The sequence below is a fragment of the Leptinotarsa decemlineata genome, unplaced genomic scaffold (genome assembly GCF_025532065.1).
Source record: "Leptinotarsa decemlineata unplaced genomic scaffold, Ldec_3_MD MMD2_tig00000090_RagTag_RagTag, whole genome shotgun sequence".
Classification (NCBI taxonomy): domain Eukaryota; kingdom Metazoa; phylum Arthropoda; class Insecta; order Coleoptera; family Chrysomelidae; genus Leptinotarsa; species Leptinotarsa decemlineata.
In genome coordinates this window covers 4,696,888-4,716,981 of record NW_027412541.1, presented here as the reverse complement: position 1 = coordinate 4,716,981, position 20,094 = coordinate 4,696,888, and the positions used below count along the sequence as shown (strand labels likewise).

Genomic DNA, 20,094 nt, shown 5'->3' with positions numbered 1-20,094 from the left:
GGTTTTCGACAAGCAGGTTTTTCTTTTTTTCGCAATGCTTTATCAAATGGGGCGAGAAAGAGAAGGAATAATTCGAAGGTATTCACGAATACAAGATTCTTTTCCGCGTGGCCTTTAATCTTTCACTTTTGGCGAATACATTAACGTTGCATAAGATCATAGCACCCGCCTACCTCGATAAATCGTCAAGGTATAAATTAAATTTTGATTAATAGTCGGGCAATGTATGAGGTGTGCTGCACAGTATAAAACGGGAAAATAAAAAACATACGTGTTAGGAATCACACGTTAAAAGCTAAGACCTCGTTAGTCCTTAGCTCGCACAAGTTACGACGTTTGAAAGTTGCCGGTCATAGGGGGGTGACAACTGGTTAACGGAAAAACAAATTTTAAACAGATACACGAAATGAAAAATGCAGATTGATCAAGTATCTATTTTCATCACAATTTATTTAATTTCATTATAATATAGTAGTAAAGAATATTACTGGAGTTTTTTCTCAACACCAAATCGTTATTTTTAACACCTCGACACGTGTTTCGATCGCCAAGTGATCATCTTTAAAGAGGAAGATTAAAACTGATCACTTGGTGATCGAAACACGTGTCGAGGTGTTAAAAATAACGATTTGGTGTTGGGAAAAAACTCCAGTAATATTCATTACTATACCAAAGGTTCCAAACAGAGCATCATAAGTATAGAAGTAAACTTGCAAGATATGTAATTTTTAAATTTGCAAAAGCAGTACAATGTATGTTTGTTCTTATCATATTCGTTAGCAAATGGCGGTAGCTCATTTTGATCAAGATATTCATTAAGATAAGGAATGGCAGAAAACAACTTCTGCAGTGAAATCTGATGAGGGTTAAAGTGGATGATCCCCAAGGCGATTATTCTACATAACCATGAAAGGTTAGAAAAAGGGCACAAATGATCTTGAAAAAAAAACAAATCTTCGTATTAAACTAGGATTCTAACAAAACTTCGATATCAATCTCGGATTTTAACAAAATTCAGCGTTGAAAGTCGGAATTCAAAGTCACAATCCACCAAAATTTGCGCGATTACAATCGTTTTTTTTTTTCAAAACACCGAATCAAAGGTACTTCATCATTCAACTGAATATATCTATCCCAACTCGCAACTTTCTTTAGACTATCCTAATTTTTTTGAGAATTTCTGGAATCCATAAAAAAATTCACATCATCAGAAACCTCAACAGATCTGTGACTATAAAATTATAAATGTATGAAGATTGATATCAGCATTTTCTGGCTTCTACATTTCTCAACCGATTTGCCAATGATATTTTCACTATTACAATGGGTTACACGATGTTTCGAATTGTCCCGATTTGTTATGGGACAAAATGATATTGTGGTGTAGCATATGACAAAAATTGAATAAAATTTCTTTGAAAAAATCAACCTGATCTAGATATGATACAAGATATAACATTTCTATTAATTCTAATATGTTGCGTAAGTCATACCGCACCTGCATCTATGAAAACACGTTTGAATAATTTTAACACGACCTGTCACGATTAGTCTTTAAAAAAAAACTATAAATGAAAACTAATAATCGTTGAACTCCGTTATATTATGCTAATGCAGCTGACCATAAGTGATAATGTCATTTGATAACATACTTTTCCAAATCGCACGCCCCAAAGTATAAGGCTAATTCATTTTCATATTCTATCCGCAGAGACGTCACGTCAAGTGAAAAAAAATCTAATGAAAATGTTTTCGCATAGCATCATCAGGAGGTAGTTAAAAGTTGTCATGCGCATCAACAGACATTTCTAGTTCTGGTGCTCCAATTATATAAATGCATTTTACACTAGAAGTTCCGTTTCTATCGAACTGAATATATCTGTTGAAAAACACATAAATATAGTTTTAACAACATTACAAAATTAATTATAAAAACATCCTACTTCATTTCTGTCGATTTCAGTTTTTGGAGATTGAAAATCACTTTCATTTTCATAATGTAAACCGTTCATTTTAACAATTTTACTCCTAAAAATTGTAGCAGAGCTATACACTTCACATAAAATACACAACTCGTTGGTCATATTCCTTTCCTGTGCTATACTTTTCCGAAAATGAAGTATGTTTCTGAACTATCGAAAAAAAGCTCTAATGTTGTGATGCTCATAAACACCTAAACAAATGAGAAATAGTTTGTTTGAAAGTGGTTGACAATGTTTCGTGGTGTATTTCATCAGTTCGGACTTCCATTGTCTAATATAAGTTTTTTAAATATTTTTTCAGGAATTTCAAATCAATTTATATTATATTAGACAATGGAAGTCCTAACTGATGAAATAAATGAGAAATAACTTGGCTTCGATGGAATAGTGCAAACTACGTTTTCTCTCTCTGTAGTTTCAACTGTAACCATGAATTGTATGCCACATATATCATCACTGATAATAGGGTCATGTTGATTCTCCTCTTATAAATAAATTTTGAGGGATCCACAGAAAATCAAAACTCAAAACTATAGTGTCAACATTTCGCTATTGTGAATTGAAAAAAATTTACAATTGTTGAATAAAATGTTGAACTTGACATTTTTTAAAGATATAAATTCATTTGATAACTGGAAAATATATGGGGGCTAGTAAAACGATGAAAGGGGAAAACTTTATTCTGAACTAGCTCTTGCCGCTACTTCGTTGTCGTGGATTTCAATTTTTGGGTTTTTCCAGATTTTGTAACAGCAAAATGTTTGGGTGCATTTGCATATGTTTGATCCATGCAACTATAAATATAGTCAACCGAAGTTTCGGCTAAATCCCCTAAACAGTATTTTATACTATTTTTTGTTTGACGTAATTCTTTGAATTGGCACGACGTTTTCATCTATGAACATAATGAAATGAATCAAACACTCAATAATTAATAGAAGCTTACCACAATATAATAGTGAAAACCGCTATACCAAATCAGTTAGTTATAGCGTTTTTGAGATTAGCGTGAACAGACGCCCATACAAAAAATCTAAACATAATTGTTTTGGGTTCTGTTGAAAATCTGATAACAATGATAATAACTAAATAAATTGGAGGCATAAATACATGTTTGTATTGAATTTTTGAAATTGTTGAATTCAACCAACCAGATACTCTGATTTGAGCAGATTTTTGGTAGTAGAAGAACCTCAAGTAGTCTAATATACTGAACATTCCTTTTTTTACATCAATATTTGTATGTTTTCTACATTGGACCAAATGGCTAGCTAATGTGCGTGACAATAATCAATTGTTATCATTTCCTATTTCGCCAATACATTGAGTGAAATATATCGGCTTTCGAAAGAAAGCATTTCAATTTAAAATTGCTGTAACAATTTCCAATATTCAAAAAGTATTTCGTTAAATAAAAATGAGCTTATTCATTCTGATATGAAATATGAAAAAAAAAGAATTGTGAACTTTCAGTTGAAAAAATACCCTCTAACCACATAATTTAATTGACACCTGTTGCTAGCGACTTCCAATACGTCGAAGTCAGTTTTTGGATTTTCCTAGATTTTTTTTCGACAAAAAGTTCTCATACATTATCTATCTTTGATTGGCATATCTTTTTTATTAATGAAACGATTTGAACAAATGAAACACTAAATGTTAAGTGAAGCTCATCACAAACCATTAACGAAAACCGCACCAAAATCGGTCGAGTCGTTTTAAATATTAGCACGCCCAATCGCACACGCAAACAGACAGCGACCCGTTTCACGTTTATTATTATGTATTCATAGTGGAAGATATTAATTTTTTTAACATTATCCTGTTTTAAGTAACCATTATTTAAAAAATTGATAAATCATTTGTGTACTGAAAAAAGCGGCAGATCGTGTTCATTATGCCACAGGATTGTTTTCTGACTGTTGAGTAATTATTGCATAATGTATTAGGATTTAAATTCAAGCCAAAGTACTTTTCCAAATGGTGAATAGTTTTGAAAAAGGGAACATGCGTTTTACACAATTCAGGAATTGTTTTCGTACCGTTCCGAAATCATAACCTAAATAAAAGAACCAATTGACTATTGATGTTTCAATTTGTAAAATGATAGATATGCTGTCTAGAAAAAAGTTAGCGTTGGAATTAATATAGTATTCATTCACAATATCAGCACACGAAAATAATTCCGGAATAAATGTACTTCCATTTAAGAGTGTATGTAACCATAAGAGGCTGCATGAAACAACAACAATAGACCCGAATTTAAATCGTGAAAAGCTTTAGAATTTCGAATAAATTTCAAGAATATGTGAAAAAACTAATATATAAAAAAAGCCGTGCAAAAACACATTTATTTATACTTTTGTAAAAATAGTAAAGTGACCACAGCTGTAGGATTCAGAAATTTCTTCAAATTGAAATTACTTATACTTCCATTTTCACGATAGCATTTTCCGTACCTCAGAAAAAAAACTGTGTTTTCCCGAGTATCGCCAACGCTGAATTGAATAATTTATACCATTCCAAATGACAAGTCGACCTTAACACTAGACGTTTTTTGCGCATTCCACGTAATACACCGCCTAAGCCAGCCGTTCTCTCGCTCTCGCTGATTGCTTTCTATTTCGTTGATAACAGAAAAGAATTTGAAACAATTTATTCACCTCTCAACTAAGGTTAACAAGTTCTCAGAACTTTGATATATGCATATTTTGAATATTTAGGTTGAACGGGTTGATGCAAAAAGGTTTCAACGTTTCAACAGCAACATCCGGTATGGTAGAAAGTATTTCATAATATCAGAACAAATCTCAACGAATAGTGTTATGAAGTACAAAATCATCTACTCAAGACAAAAATTAAAAATTTCATATGAACCCTGACACACAGGATATTTCCAAAAGGTAAACAAGTTGTTTGTAACAGTTCCAAACAAGACGACCTTAGATATAATAAAAAAATCCTTCATTTCCAAAATGGTTACTAAAAACCTCAGAATAAACAACTCTCGTTTGAAATATGCTGAAATTTTAACAACATCATGAGCAAATATTGGTACAATGGTTCATAACTTATTTCTGGGATTTATGGGTTTACCTCCCTTCCTTTGAATGACGTTTGGGAAAAACTCGTCAGTTACTCACGAAAAAAGAGTATCGTAGGAATACTTGAAACAATTATTTAGTGACAGAACTACATCGCAAGATTACTTCATAAATCAAAAACACAGTTGAAAATAAAATTTTGTTTTGGCGTTTATTGTGGAAAAGGGATATGTTACCATGATTGTCTAGAACATTTGCTATTTACAGTATAAGTGAATTGAATTCAAAGCAGACAGTGAAGTTTTTGTACGCCACTGGTCAACTGATATACCTACCTAATAATTGGCATATCCTTCCTAGTATCCTAATGGCCTTGACAAGTCAAAGGTTTCTAGGTAAAATGAAATATGTATTCTGTTTTCTGGGGTTTTAAATATACCTACAGGCAAAGTTGTGTGCAAATAGAGAGAACAATGTGAAGCAGCATTAAATATAAATTTTGAAAATGATTTACAAAATGGTTAACAAATACAGAATCGAATTATAAAAAAAGATTCTCAAATATGTAAATAGTAATGTAAAAAATTAAGGCTATTTAGTCTGAATATGTAATTTGCATGAAATCAAGTACATAATTAAAACAATTTCGTGTAAGGTACTCTTTAATTATCCTTTTGAACAAAGAAAAATTCAATTCAGTCACAGTATATGGAAGTTTATTAAATAATTAAACGTCCAGAGAATTTCGCAATGACATTTCAAGTCTAAATATTGGTTGTCTGAGTTGTCCCGCATTTCTATTTTCATAATTCTGATGATCTGAGTGTTAAGAGAGTAGTATTTTGTTTTTATGTATTTCTAACAGTGGGGTAATTATCAATAGAATCTCCAAACTCGAACCAATTTCAGAATAACAGATGCTAATTAATGATTCGTAGGAACGCAACAAATTGTTAAACTAACTTGCTCGATTTTATCCCTTTATCCCTATTCATTTCAGATTTAAACTACATGAAACACTAAAACGACATATCCCACAGGTAAAGGGATTTCTCTATACCTAGATTATCAACTTCTTAGACTAATTCAGATTAGGCTAGTTTTTCTTAGTAATGCAATGTAGGTATTTGCCATTAGATCAGTTGTCGTGGTATTTGACGTTTGTATAATCCATTTATTGCTGTTTGAAAGCATGACAACTGACATTAGTGACTTAAAATCAGAATAGCAAACTCAGAAAAATACCTATGTTGCAAACTAAATATCCATTTGATGTGTATTACATGTTAGTTGAATTAACACAAAAAACGAGATGAAAATTTACTCATTTCGTACATTTTACATGCGTCCTTGCTGCAATAATTAATTTCAAGTAGCTTTCAATAATTCATTCTCCTTATCATCAACTATAATTTTTAGGTCATTTCTTATCGGTTTATTCGTTGAATTACTGTGTTTTGCACATTTTGATAATAACTTGAACTTATGAGCATCGATAACTATGAAAACCTATTCTTGGAAGGTCGAAGTATTTAAAGAACACTAGATATGTATGCAACAGATCTGTCAAATAAGTTTGAAAAATTATACATAAATCAGTAAGTACATCTCCAAAACCACAAGACGTAGTTCTCTAAATACGTTAGTATTTGAATTACAACTGGGCCTGTATTAAAGGATCTAGATTTAATACTCGCCCCGTTAAACATGTTAGGCGATATTATGGTCTAAAAACACCTTTCATACCAGAACCAAACTTTGTCTATCATCTTCTGATGATGCTAACTTGGTTAGCGAAACGCGTTTTCAGTGACAAGTGTTTTGTTCTGGTGTGGAGAAGCGTTTTTCCCAGATGGTTTTAATCCCACTTATCGAATGATATTACGGTTATAAAGTTCGTCAGTAGATAAAAATTTGAAAATAAATTTGAGAATCAAGTGTAAGTATCAAGCCGATTCCTTGTCAAGTATCAATATCGCAATTCTAGTAACATGTCCATTAAAGTATATTACAGTAATACGTACGTACTACCTGGAACATATCCTATTTAAAAGATATTTTCAAAACTCTACCTGCTTAAGCCCCTGGTCAGATATTTTCAGAGCGAAACCCATGTTGACTATAGTTACTTTTTATATTCTCGGAATTATTACGAGAAATCTTTAAAGGATTTCATAAGAAAATTGCCCAACAGACATGAACAAAATAAGTATTTTTCTGAAACAGATACTAGCTAAATAATCTATATAATACGAACAAATTAATTATGTCCTCTCTGCGCCCAATCTACCTGCAACAGGGTCGATTCTCACTAGATCAACAGAAACATGCATTTCTGTAGATGACTTGAACTTTAATCGAAATAAATTGCAGATCTATTCAAAAATGATTTGCTCCTCTTCTTTTAAAAGATATATCGTGACTTCTCCTAGCTCAACCCAGACTACTTCATAAATTTAGGCTCATTTTGCCCCCGTCGCAGATTTTTTATGCCAAATCGAAACTCTCCACTTATCGGAAAATTTGCATATGCAATATGATATTGTACATTTTTTACCCCTCTTTTGAATTGAATATTTGGGTTTTCACAGGAACACACGATAAAAGCCGGAAATAAAATAAAATATTCTTCAAATATAGACGAAAAAAATTAACTGAGAATGTCAGACTCATTTTAGGTTTCTTGTTCTTTTTAAATCAGTGGTTTCTGCTAGCTTTACAGTTTAATTGGAAAATCAAATCAAAATCCTTCATATTGAATTAAACAATTGGGTGAATACCTCAGACATAAATAGAAAGTCGTCGATGGATTGAATTGGAGCCCAAAGTCGCCCAAAGTAATTATCCAAATATTCGATATAAACGAGGAGAAACTAATTGTTCAATAGCGTAATGAAGGAGCCGAGAATAACCCCAAAATTATTGCAAAATCAAAATTTCTGAAAAGTGGATTTCGATTGGACTCATGGAAAGGCGACAATGGAGGAACAATATCCAATATATTTCTATCGCTGCCACACTCAAAAAAAATATCCCAAAAAATAATTTTCCCCAATGAAGGAGAAGAAGATCGAGTAACAACCTTGAACTATTGCAAGATTGAAATTTCCAAAAAGTAAAGGATTCCGACTCAGTTCGAGCAGCCGAAAGGTAAAGCTAACAGAACCCTTTGGGCTAAAACAAACGGCAATATCTCAATATATTTCAATCTATACCCCAGTCCAAGAATATTCCACAAAAAAATGCTTGGTTCTGCCGTCTTGACGTAAAGCTAGCAGAACCTACTAGTTGAAAAAAACAACACATCGAAAGTCAGCGATTCCAAAATTCTTAATATATTTGTTCTCACTCACAATTGAATATTTATCTTTGTGTCTGAGGTAATCACCAAAATATCCAATTCAAAAGAGAGACAAAAATATCTTAAAGAAGCAGCCTAAAATTATTGCAAGTTCAAGTTTTCCAGAAAGTGAAGAATTTCGATTTGGTTCTGCTAATTAGCAATGAAGCTAGAAAACCCTCGAATTTATAAAAAAAACAGCGCATAGATAATCGGCGATATGGGCATAAAATTATGACGTAGTATCATTCAAGAAAATGATTTTTCTGTGTGTCACCTCTATTAAATGAGGAGCAAACAATTCTGGATTAAAGAACAAAATTAGTTCGAAAGGGGTGAAATTTTGATAAATTTCAACAATTGCTCGAAAAACTTGTCTAAAACTCGCGGATAAATTGAATGAAACATTTGAATAGAATCTCTCAACAAACTTCAAACTTAATAAAGACTTAGTGTACATTATAGAGGTATTCAATCGAATACTTTAACTGAAACAAATACCTTATTGAATAACATCACCAGAGTTTAACATAATAACAACAGCACAAAACATATTGCAACAAAATACATATAAATAAACTCACCATTTTGATAAATATAACAATCAATTCCTCACAATAATAATAGACACCAATATGACACGACACTCAATTGATAACTGATAACATTAGGCAGAAACACAATTATTTATCATAGAGGGTAGGTAGGTAGATATTAACTATTGAAATGTTGGTACACTGGAGCACTCCTGCAACTTAACAATTATGACCGGCAACTAATATTACCACGTGTCTCTTGTTGCCTTCTCGTAGTTCCTGAAAGTTCCAACTTGACGCTTGCGCATTCAGTTACAAGGATAACGCTCGATCTTTGCTACGTAATCCAAGTGCGACGCGGGAAAGATTAACTCGGCAACATTGCCGATATATCTAAAATATCTCGATAGGGTAATCATTTCTTTATCGACATATTTCTCGAGTGGTGTATCTTTCAAATTATCATCAAATTTTCCATCAAAATATATTTCAATAGAATTGTTTGGCAAGATTGTGAGTAACTAATTCAAAGCCTCAATAGGTTTAACCGAACTCAATTTTTCCATAGAACACTTCTTTGCTGAATTAGATCAATGTTTTCAAAATGTAAGCTATTTGCCAAAAAAATTTGGTGTTCGAATAAAATTTCAGCAATATTCATTACTACCCAAAAGATTCCAAACAGTGCATTTCAAGTACTTACTCTCAGTCACTTGGGAGAAATTAAAAACACCCTGTTGACATGAAATAACAATACACGTGTAATAATAAATTAAATGACAGTCATTTCCTAATAAATTATCTGAAGTTGAATATGTTTGCGAGTTGTCGTTCGTATGGGGGCGACATCTGATTAACGGAAAAAACAGATTTTTTTAAAACAGATTCTTCAATCCTAAAAATTATTGCGAAAAGATGTCATTCGCTCACGGCAAAAATATTCATTGAGAACAATCGTTCGAATATTACATGGAATGAAATCTGACAACGTTGGACGAATGGTACACAATATCCAGTATTATCAAATACTACCTATACCTGTTACAGAAATTTAATATTAACATATTGAGTAATATTTCGACAATATTGGATCTGACACGAATAGCGAGAAACTGACCTGTCAAAAGAAAGAAGTTAGGTAGTATAAGGATATTCACGTTAAGAAGAGAATGAAGTCATTTTTGGTAATTTTGTATATTCGACATAACAATGTTAAAATTCCCAATGAAATGCGTTCAATAGCAACGAAACTAGTGAAATTTCATTCTGTGAGTTGCTCAATTGATTTCAGACGTTACCGAATCGAAAAAAACTCGAAATCTGTCACTTTCTTTTCAGAACTGATCATTCCTTTTGATGAGACCTGCGTATAATCAATATGCCTAAACATTGTCGAAACAGTATCAATAAATAGTAGCGTCTTTAATAGACTACTTTGAAAGAGTTCCACTAACTGCTCTTAGAGACGCAAGTTATATTAATTGTATTCATTATTACCTATCCTACATCTATAAGAACTAAACAAAAATTATACAGCGAGTATATAAATGATGGGTTGGATTAAATATTTGTCGATTGTTCAATTCAGGGGGTTGCAGATGCCTCGAAGTCGAGTATTACTATTGTAAATCGACTAAATCTAATATAGGTATTTGGTTTTTCGTTAATAACTCAAAAAATATTAATATTTAAGCCATTTTGAAAAAAGCTCGTTAAAGAGGAGGAAATTTCCGATAAAAAAGTTCCGACTCCCGAAACTCTTCCTTCATTATTTATAATTTTAATTTGACGTTGCAAATAGGGTTCCGCGCGGCTATTACGGCATAAGCGCGCTGCCGCTAAAGAGAGTTTATCAAAAGAAATAATTTTTTTATAACATAAAATGTCATTTTAAAAATTTGAAAAAAATCTGGTATCGAATGAATGAATGAATCGAGTCCCGAAGTTTTATCATCATTTTTCAAAAAGTTATTCAATCGTAAACTAACATATTTTTTTTCCAATCTCCGTTGGCATAAATAATGGAATAAAAGGTATGAATAATTGGCCTATAAATTTTAAACTTCGTGGAGCCCTTTTGATATATATATATATATATATATATATATATATATATATATATATATATATATATATATATATATATATATATATACTTCATACGATCCTGCGATAAAAGTTCATAAAAATTTATTAATTTGTTAATTATGATTTTTTATAACTATTGCAAAATGAAATATCTGAAAATTGTTGATACATTTTTTTTCAATTGATATATAGTTATGTCTGTTTTCACATTAAACAATAGCAGTTATCAACATAGGATATGAATTTTGTGCGTAATTTGTTTATTAAATTGTTTTAAACAAATAGAGAAATTCAAAATAATTTTGCTTTCAAAAATCATAATTTACACTTATAAATAGTTTAGCAAATAAAAAATTATTTAATTGTTTATATTATATATTCATTATATATATTGACCAACGTTATATTTTTTTCTGAAGCTGTTTTTATAATTATTTTCAGCTTTAACAATTTGTTATAAACAAATATTGACGAACGTTACATTTTTTTCTGAGGCAGAAAAAAATTATAAAAACAGCTTCAGAAAAAAATTGGTTTTTTTTTGCCAAACTATTTAAGAGTGAATTATAATTTTTAAAAGCAAAATTATTTCTTAACTAATTATTCAAACAACCGAAATATAAAAAAATCGATTTTGAACAATTAAAAATTAAAATTATGAAAACATTTTTTTTAAATCATAATTATCTCTAGACAACAAAATAAGAAATTTTTTTTTCAAAAATATTGAATTTCTCCATTTGTTTAAAACAATTTAAATAAACAAATTACGTAAAAAATTCATATCCTATGTTAATAACTTCCATTGTTTAATGTGAAAACAGACATAGCTAAATATCAATTGAAAAAAAAAATTAACAATTTTTAGATATTTCATTTTGCAATAGTTATAGAAAATCATAATTAACAAATTAATAAATTTTTATGAACTTTCATCGCGGGATCGTATGAAATATATATATATCAAAAGGGCTCCACGAAGTTTAAAATTTATAGGCCAAATATTTATACCTTTTATCCCATTATTTATGCCAACGGAGATTGGGAAAAAATTTGTTACTTAACAATTGAATAACTTTTTGAAAAATGGTGATTGAACTTTTTTTTCTACGGGGCTCGATTCATTCAGGTGCTAACAAGATACTAGATTTTTTTCAAATTTTTAAAATGATATTTTATGTTATGAAAAAATTATTTCTTTTGATAAACTCTCTTTAGCGGCAGCGCGCTTATGCCGTAACAGCCGCGTGGAACCCTATTTTCAATGTCAAATTAAAATTATAAATAATGGAGATAGAGTTTCGGGAGTCGGGACTTTTTTATCGTAAATTTTCTCCTCTTTAACGAGCTTTTTTTCAAAATTGCTTAAATATTGATATTTTTTGAGTTATTAACGAAAAACTAAATACCATTTTTTTAAATCTTACTTTGTTAATAACAATTGCAATTTTTTACCTGGACCAAAATCCTTCACAAACATTTTTCTAGAGGTGATTCCGAATCGAATGAGCTATCGCTCATATTTTTAGGACCTTCATCTCTATTTTTCATGTTTTTGAACTTGTTGATTAGACTTAGCAACTGTATGAACGTCGAGCGTATAAGTTAAAATGCAACACTTGTTCAAACTTGTGGGCATCTACTATACCAAAAGGAAAAAGGAAGCAAAATACACTTCTCCAAGAAATTGACGCACCACTTCAATGAATCGATATTAGTTGTAGTCAGAGGAGACATAAAAAATGAAACATCTTCAGAGTTAACCTACATAATGTCACTAATTGTAGTACTGTATTATCAAGGGTTGACGTAACATAGACAAAAAAAAAGGATTACAAACAAAAAATTGTTAGAAAAAAGTTGGCGAAAATATACAGAAAAGTGTCAATAACGAGGCTTTCCACCTCTACCACGTATAACAGCATCACATCGTTGGTCCATACTTAAAATTATGAGCCTTATTTCATTCTGGTCCAGTCTTCCCCTAGTTCCTGCAGGTTGCTTGGGTGCTCTCTCAATCGCTCACAAACGATAACCCAGATATTTTCAATTGGATTTCAATCCGGGCTACGTTCTGGCCATGCCATGGTGCCAATTTTAACATCTTCAATGGAATTTCTGACTATCTGTGCAAAATGGGGTCTGGCGTTGTCTTGCATGAAATGTTCGCCGATATAAAGGGCAAATGGCACCGCGTGTTGCTCCAAGAACGGACCCATTGTGTATGACCACGAGGCCCGTCGTGCGGTCAAAAAAATACCATCCTACACTACAACGGAGCTTCCACCAAATAATGTGGTTTGTGAGACACATTGAATCGACGACCAATCCATCGTTAACTCTAGCCTTCTTCCAAAAGTATTACCGCTTGGGCACATTCATCATGGGTTGAATTAATGACTGACGTTTGATAATAAACACAATTAGGAATCCTTCACAAGTAAACAGTAATCGAATAAGTACACATCTTAAACTCGTTCAGATTTGCGAACTCGATTGGTTCATTTCGTGCTTCTTTTTATATTTTTGCGAATAAAAACTAAAGCACTGAACCAGAGTCGAAACATATCGCAATCACAAATGTCATATACTAGGGGTTTACCAAATATAACATTGAAGTAGGAGTTTTTATTAACGCCAACAATATATTTTGTATTTCAATGTGGTGCGTTAATTTATTTGAGAAGTGTATTTCAACACCTGTTCTCTCGTTTGAAAACTTCTAGTTTTTCATCAGATACATGAAACTTTGATAAAAATATCTCGAGACATACATTTTTGGTTACTTTTAGCTCGTTTTTCCATTTGCGCAAAAAAATATCAGGTGGCCATCAAATTAAATTGTTGCATATATACATTTTTCAGATTAGCCATTTTTTATGCGTTTTCATAAAAAAAAACTATCACGTGAAATATTATATAACACAGGTATCATGAAAGTTTTTTGGAGGAGTTCAAAAAATTCCACCATTTTGAAATTTCCATCGGAAGGGATTAAGTTGTATCTGCAATCTGAATTGTGGAATTGGCCACGGTGGTAGTGCGCCCGACTCACGAACGGAAGGCCGTGGGTTCGATTCCCGCCTCGACCAGATATTTTTCTAGAGAGAATTTATCTGGTTGAAGCTGGGATGATTCTGCAACCGTGTTAGGAATCACACGTTAAAAGGTAACCCTCGTTAGCTTTTAACTCGCACAAATTTCTCAACTTCTGAGAGTTGTCGTTCGTACGGGGGCGACAGCTGATTAACGGAAAAACCGAATTTTTTTAAACAGATTCCAATCGTCATCGTGGGGTAAAATGAATAAACTTTACTAGAGAATGTATTGAATATTATTAATAAATAGTTTAAAAAACTAAAAAAACACCCTTTTAAAAAACATCGAACGAAAAGTTAAAAATATTTTTTTTAAATAAGCTTTAAATATTAACGAACAAAAAATACTAGTATTATTGTGAAAGAAGCGACGGGCGCTTGATATACAAAAAATATGGCACAAAGCGCCCACGCTTTTTTCACAATAATACTACTATTTTTCGTTCGTTATTGTTTTAAGCTTATTTAAAAAAATATTCTTAACTATTTAGTTCTATGTTCGTAAAAAGCGTGTTTTTTAGTTTTTTAAGATATATTTATTTTTCATTTTTTAGTTACGTATGCTATAAAAGTGTAGTTTTTTAGTATTTTTAAATTATATTTATTTTATCAGCCGTATATTGTTTGGAAAAATGACCATTGATATTTTACGATTCCGGAGAAGGAGCCTGAAAATCAGCTACCAAGCCCAAAGTAGCAGGCGCGCAAAGGAGGCTTACAAATAAGGCAGCAGGCACGCGTGTTAATAATAAAAATACTTTTTTCAAATGAAGAAATACATGTAAAGTGAGTTCGAATTATATGATGGAGGTTACCTACAGCGCCATCTGCCCGCGAATAGATCAAGCAATAATGTCGATTATTCTGTTAAATACAGATCCCGAGCTAGGGAGTTACAAACAAACATACATACTTACATACAGGTGAAGCTAATAAAAGCGTGTTAATTAAAAATGGTGTTATTCATTCGTTTCAACTGCAGGTGGCCGATGTAATTCACGGCGTACAGTGTTATCTGTATCTGTAGAGTAGGGAGAGTGAGTGTAGGCCTACAGCACTTAGGCCACCTGTGATCCATTGTGCATCCTCCCGAGGAGTTGTCCTTCTAGGTCATCGTCTATCCTGCCCTTTCCAGGAAGGTGGACAGATGCCCAAGACTCGCCGAACACACACTCTCTTATTGACGATAACTCCGGACATTCGCATAAGACAGGCGTACAGTGTTAATTATTGTATTCCTATCATTTCACATTTTTCATAAACTGGTGTTGATTTTACAACTAACGAATTGCAGACGGTGTTATTTAAATCCTATCACTTGTGACAATTCATATTCTACTATATAATTTGAACTCAAATACGAGGTCAGTTGAAAAATGTTTTCAAAAAATATTTTTTTTATTTATCAATTTCTATTTTTTCTCCTTCAAAGTAGCCCTCTCAGATATAATACACGGTTCTGATATGCACTTTTTGGTAGGTCCTTGAGCTGTCTCAGCGATTCGATTTTTATCTCCTCGATCGTCGCAATATGCCGTCCTTTCATGTGTCTCTCCAATATTGGGAACATGAAAAAATCGCAGAGGGGGGGAGGGGGGAAATTTGGCGAATACGGTGGTTGAGGCATGATAACAGTGTTGTTTTTGGGCAAAAAATTACGAATAAGCAATAGCCACTGAGCAGGTGCATTATCGGGATGCAAAATACAGCAATTTTGGAACGAACTTCGCTATCTTCGCTCCTTGCCCAAAATTTCCGAAAAATTGCATGGCATGATCCTACCGGTATGCCGACACCCTCTGCAACTTCTCTAATAGTGATTCGATGATTCTCCATAACAATTTTTTGCATTTTCTCAAAATTTTTATCGGTTGTTAATGTGTTGGGGCGTCCAGAGTGAGCGTCGTCATTCACATCTCCTCGACTCTCTGAAAAGCTCGTAAACATTGTTCTGACTCACAGTACAATCACCGTATACCACTGTCAATTTTTCAAGTGTTTTTGAGCTCTTGAATTCATGTTTTAACCAAAATTTAATGCAACTTCTTTCATCCATTTTTATCGACAGCTGAAAATCGCCGATTGCTCAAAATACTTCTAACTTGTATGTCTCTCACCAACATACTAAACATGCTAAACAGCTGAAACTGTGAACATATGTTCGTGACGAGTGTACCAACATTAAAAATCGCGAACCCAAAGGAGGTAGCCCGCAAAATTGGAACATTCACCTTATTTTTTTAACAGTCCACGTATTACTAGACTTCTGTAATGTTAACATGACATATGAATTGTTGCACTTTTTGTCCAACATTAAAAAAAATCGCTAATCGAAAGTACGTATCCCGCCAAATTTAAACATTCACCTTATTTTCATAACGAATACAGGTGAGTAGGTATTGTCTCACACCTTTTACAAGTGTTTTGAAGGTACACTAACACCGGTATTTTTTAGGTGTAAATTTATACCTGGAGTTTTAGGACCTCTGAGGAACTACTTCGGTGTTATCTGGCGTTCCAATATTTCTCAGAATATAGAAGTACCAGTAGATAAGTTATACAATGGGCGTGTTTCATGATTTTTGGTTTACGGTTCATTTGGTAGTAATTTCAAATTGAAAAATAGTGTACTTTGTTTCAGCTCTCTGAATAGCGTTGTTTTCCCGTAATTAATAAAAATAGGATTTTCTACTAGGCCCGTGACGTCACGGGCCTAGTTCCGCTTCTTGTTCCATTGACCAATAGGAACAATACAAATAATGAACATTGCCAAATTGTAAAATTCACGGAGCGTATAAACAGTTTCTGATTCATTCGTCATTCAAAGTAAAATCACACTTACTTCCAACAACTAAATCTAAGAAGAAAGTGTAAGAAATGCATTGGAAGGGAGAATTAATTATACATGGGATACAAACAACACAAAACGCAATAAAAACGTTATTTTTGAAATATCTCCGGCGGTAGATATTTTCATGTTGATATCACAGAAATTTCAATAATGGAAGTGTATATGAACCCGTTAACGTTTAAATTCATGGAAAAAATCCCCATATGAAATAACATATATTCGAAAACCATGGTTCTAAATGAAATTTAACGAGTTATATTTTGAAATGGTTCTCGAAGGCTCATGAACCCTAATAAAATAAATCAATTATGCATTCATGCCACTTACCAAAAATAAGAAATTCAACGTTATATATTAGCCATATTGCCACCCAGGCAGCTATCTCTCTTGAATGTATGAGACAATGTACTCTTTGTAATGTTTCATAACTTCGTATTTTTATTAAAAAATAATTAACACTTGGCAACACCGCTGTAGACACGATCAATTTTATTGGTCAACAGACACGTGGCCAATTTAAACTCTTGCTTCTCGAATTTTTCTTTTTTCTGCAAATATAAAGAGGTATTGGGACCGATTAGGCTCAATAAGTATAATATAATACCCCCCTAACTCGATCAGTCTATAAGCAAACCAGTATCATTTTCAATAGCATGAAACAAAGCCCATTGCCAACGAATACTTTGAAAGTATTTTTTTTTTCAGAGCATAAAAACGATGAAAAATAATAGAACGCTCTGAATCTTTCGCAAGTTTTACAGCCATTAAATACACTAGACCTTGTTACCTACTGATTGAAATTAACATAACTTTGTGGTCATACCGGCACTTTGACAGTGCCGGTATGACAGTATTTTGACGGATAATTTATAACTTTCAGACATGGAAAAAACATTCATTTTATATTATTGTTTCCTTTTATTTGAAAATAATCTCAACATATATTCCTCGTATACCAAAGTCAGTCCCAATCCCATAACTTTTCAAAATTTGCTGTTCGTATGTTATCGGAATTTTATCAAATTATCTTTCACTCAAGTCATATAAATTGAATATATATAAGTTTTCGAAAATATCAAATAATGCAGGGAATATTCACCGATAAAATGCAACTTTACGATTGGATGAATATTATCGTAAAATGGTGCAGTATCGTATATTTGCAGATTAGCGGATATATTAGAATAATATTTATCATTACACAAACAATAACAATGTGTTTCAATTTTTTCTTGGTTACTGATGTAATCGAGAGAAAATGAATTAGTAAAGCCAAATTGTCCGGACCAGAATCAAACTGGTTGTTCTTAAATTAGTTAACGAAATCAAAAACTTTCGGCGCAAGAGATACAATAAGGATTCTTTCAACAAACGTACAAAATGTGTAATTCTTATCGATGGTGTTTGACCATGAAATTTGACGATATGTTTGTTACTTTTATAATTGTTATTCCAACTAAGAATTTTATAAAATGTGCAGAATCAACCAATAACGTTATCGAATTATAATTTAATGAATAATAAACCGACACGTGTCACAAAAATGTTTGTAATTTTGTATTTTGTGTTTCGATGTTACATTCCATATTTACCTAGTTATTCTGATGTCTGACGAAATATTATCAAATTATAAGTTACTAATAAATTCCTGAAAATGAAGAATATTCAGCAAACGTTTTGCAACAATCCCGAGGAAAATTATAAAATTTCTTTTTTTAGGCAAGACAACTTCAGTCTTTTAACTACAATTGAGTTACATACAGGGTGTTTCAAATTCGATCCTCACTATTGGGATTTTTCGACGGACAAAATTCGGTGAGATTTTGATCCACAAAATCTCACCGAATTTTGTTCATTTGAAAAGACGAGGAAAACATACGGAGACAGAATGGACCAGGAAACTAAAGAAAATTTGATAAATGAGGTATGTATGAGGTAAGTTAGACATTGTGTCCTTTTCAATAAAAATTAATAATTTGCAGATAAACATGAACACGGGAAATCAACACGTTAAATTTACTCTGAAAAGAATATTTGTCATACAAGTGCTTGGAAATATCTCAAAAAAGCGGTTTGAAATGTTACAAAATACACATATCTCAAAAATTGCATGCAGGTGGTCCCGAAAGACGATTAGAATTTTGTAATTGGCTAATAAGAAGACCTAATTTTCCTGTTTTCCTGGAAAATGTAATTTGGACAGATGAAAGCACTTTACGAATTGTGGGATATTCAAGCGAAATAACGAACACATTTGGAGCATAAACAACCCCAGGCAGTTCTGAAAAATTCGAATTCAAGTGCGATTTAGTATTAACGTGTGGGTAGGAATTTACAAAGATAGAATTTTGGGTCCTCATTTATTTGACGGAATTCTGAATGGAGAAACCTATCACCAGTTTTTAATGCCGATTTTCGGAGACTATTTGAATGATCTACCATTGGCTAACTATAACAACGTCTGGTTTCAACATGATGGTGTTCCACCGCACACTACCAGACGAGTATCTAATTACCTGACTGAAAGGTTTGGTGATAAATGGTTAGGGAATAATGGGCCGGTGAGGTGGCCAGAAAGGTCTCCAGGTTCAAGTGTTATGGATACATTCTTATGGGGTACACTGAAAAATAAAGTTTATGATCAGAGGAGATGTCAAAATATTGGGACCTTCAACACAGCACTGTTGTAGAGTTCGGAGGAGGAAGGAAATTTATCGTATAGTGAATAATATTCGAAGAAGGGCACAGTTGTGTTTATCATGAACACGGGCAGCATTTTGGGCATTTGCGGTGATTTACTTTTGTTTCTACATTTTAGTTCATTACTATTATTTGTTCAAAGTTCTATTGTCATTGAAAAACACACAATATCCAATTTACCTCATACACACCTCATTTATCAATTTTGATTGTGCGTCTGTGTACATATTTTCTCATTGGCTTTTGAAACGAACCCAACCCAGTGAGATTTTGATCCAATAACTTGGAAATAGTTCGATGTGGTTATCGTCTTTCGGGATACAAGTTTAAATACATTTCCGATGTCTGAACACTGTTTCTATCGTATTTGTAATACGATACGATACGAATATCGTATTTATTTTTTCTTCATTCGTGAAAGCCATTTTTCGCCAAAAATTCAATGACTCCAATTT

General features: G+C 32.4%; 1 protein-coding gene across 2 annotated transcripts in view; it reads right to left on the bottom strand.

The window, feature by feature from the left end:
* The window catches only part of spoon (A-kinase anchor protein spoonbill), an 84,298-nt gene that overhangs the window by 26,943 nt on the left and 37,261 nt on the right, over positions 1-20,094 (bottom strand). Inside the window, exon 1 of one of the 2 annotated variants that reach the window (XM_023173627.2) lies at positions 8,951-9,164. The exons of the other annotated variant lie outside the window; for it this stretch is intronic. The gene's annotated coding sequence lies outside the window, so the exon portion shown is untranslated. Of the gene's footprint in view, positions 1-8,950; positions 9,165-20,094 lie in introns of those variants that run through there. 2 annotated transcript variants of the gene reach the window in all.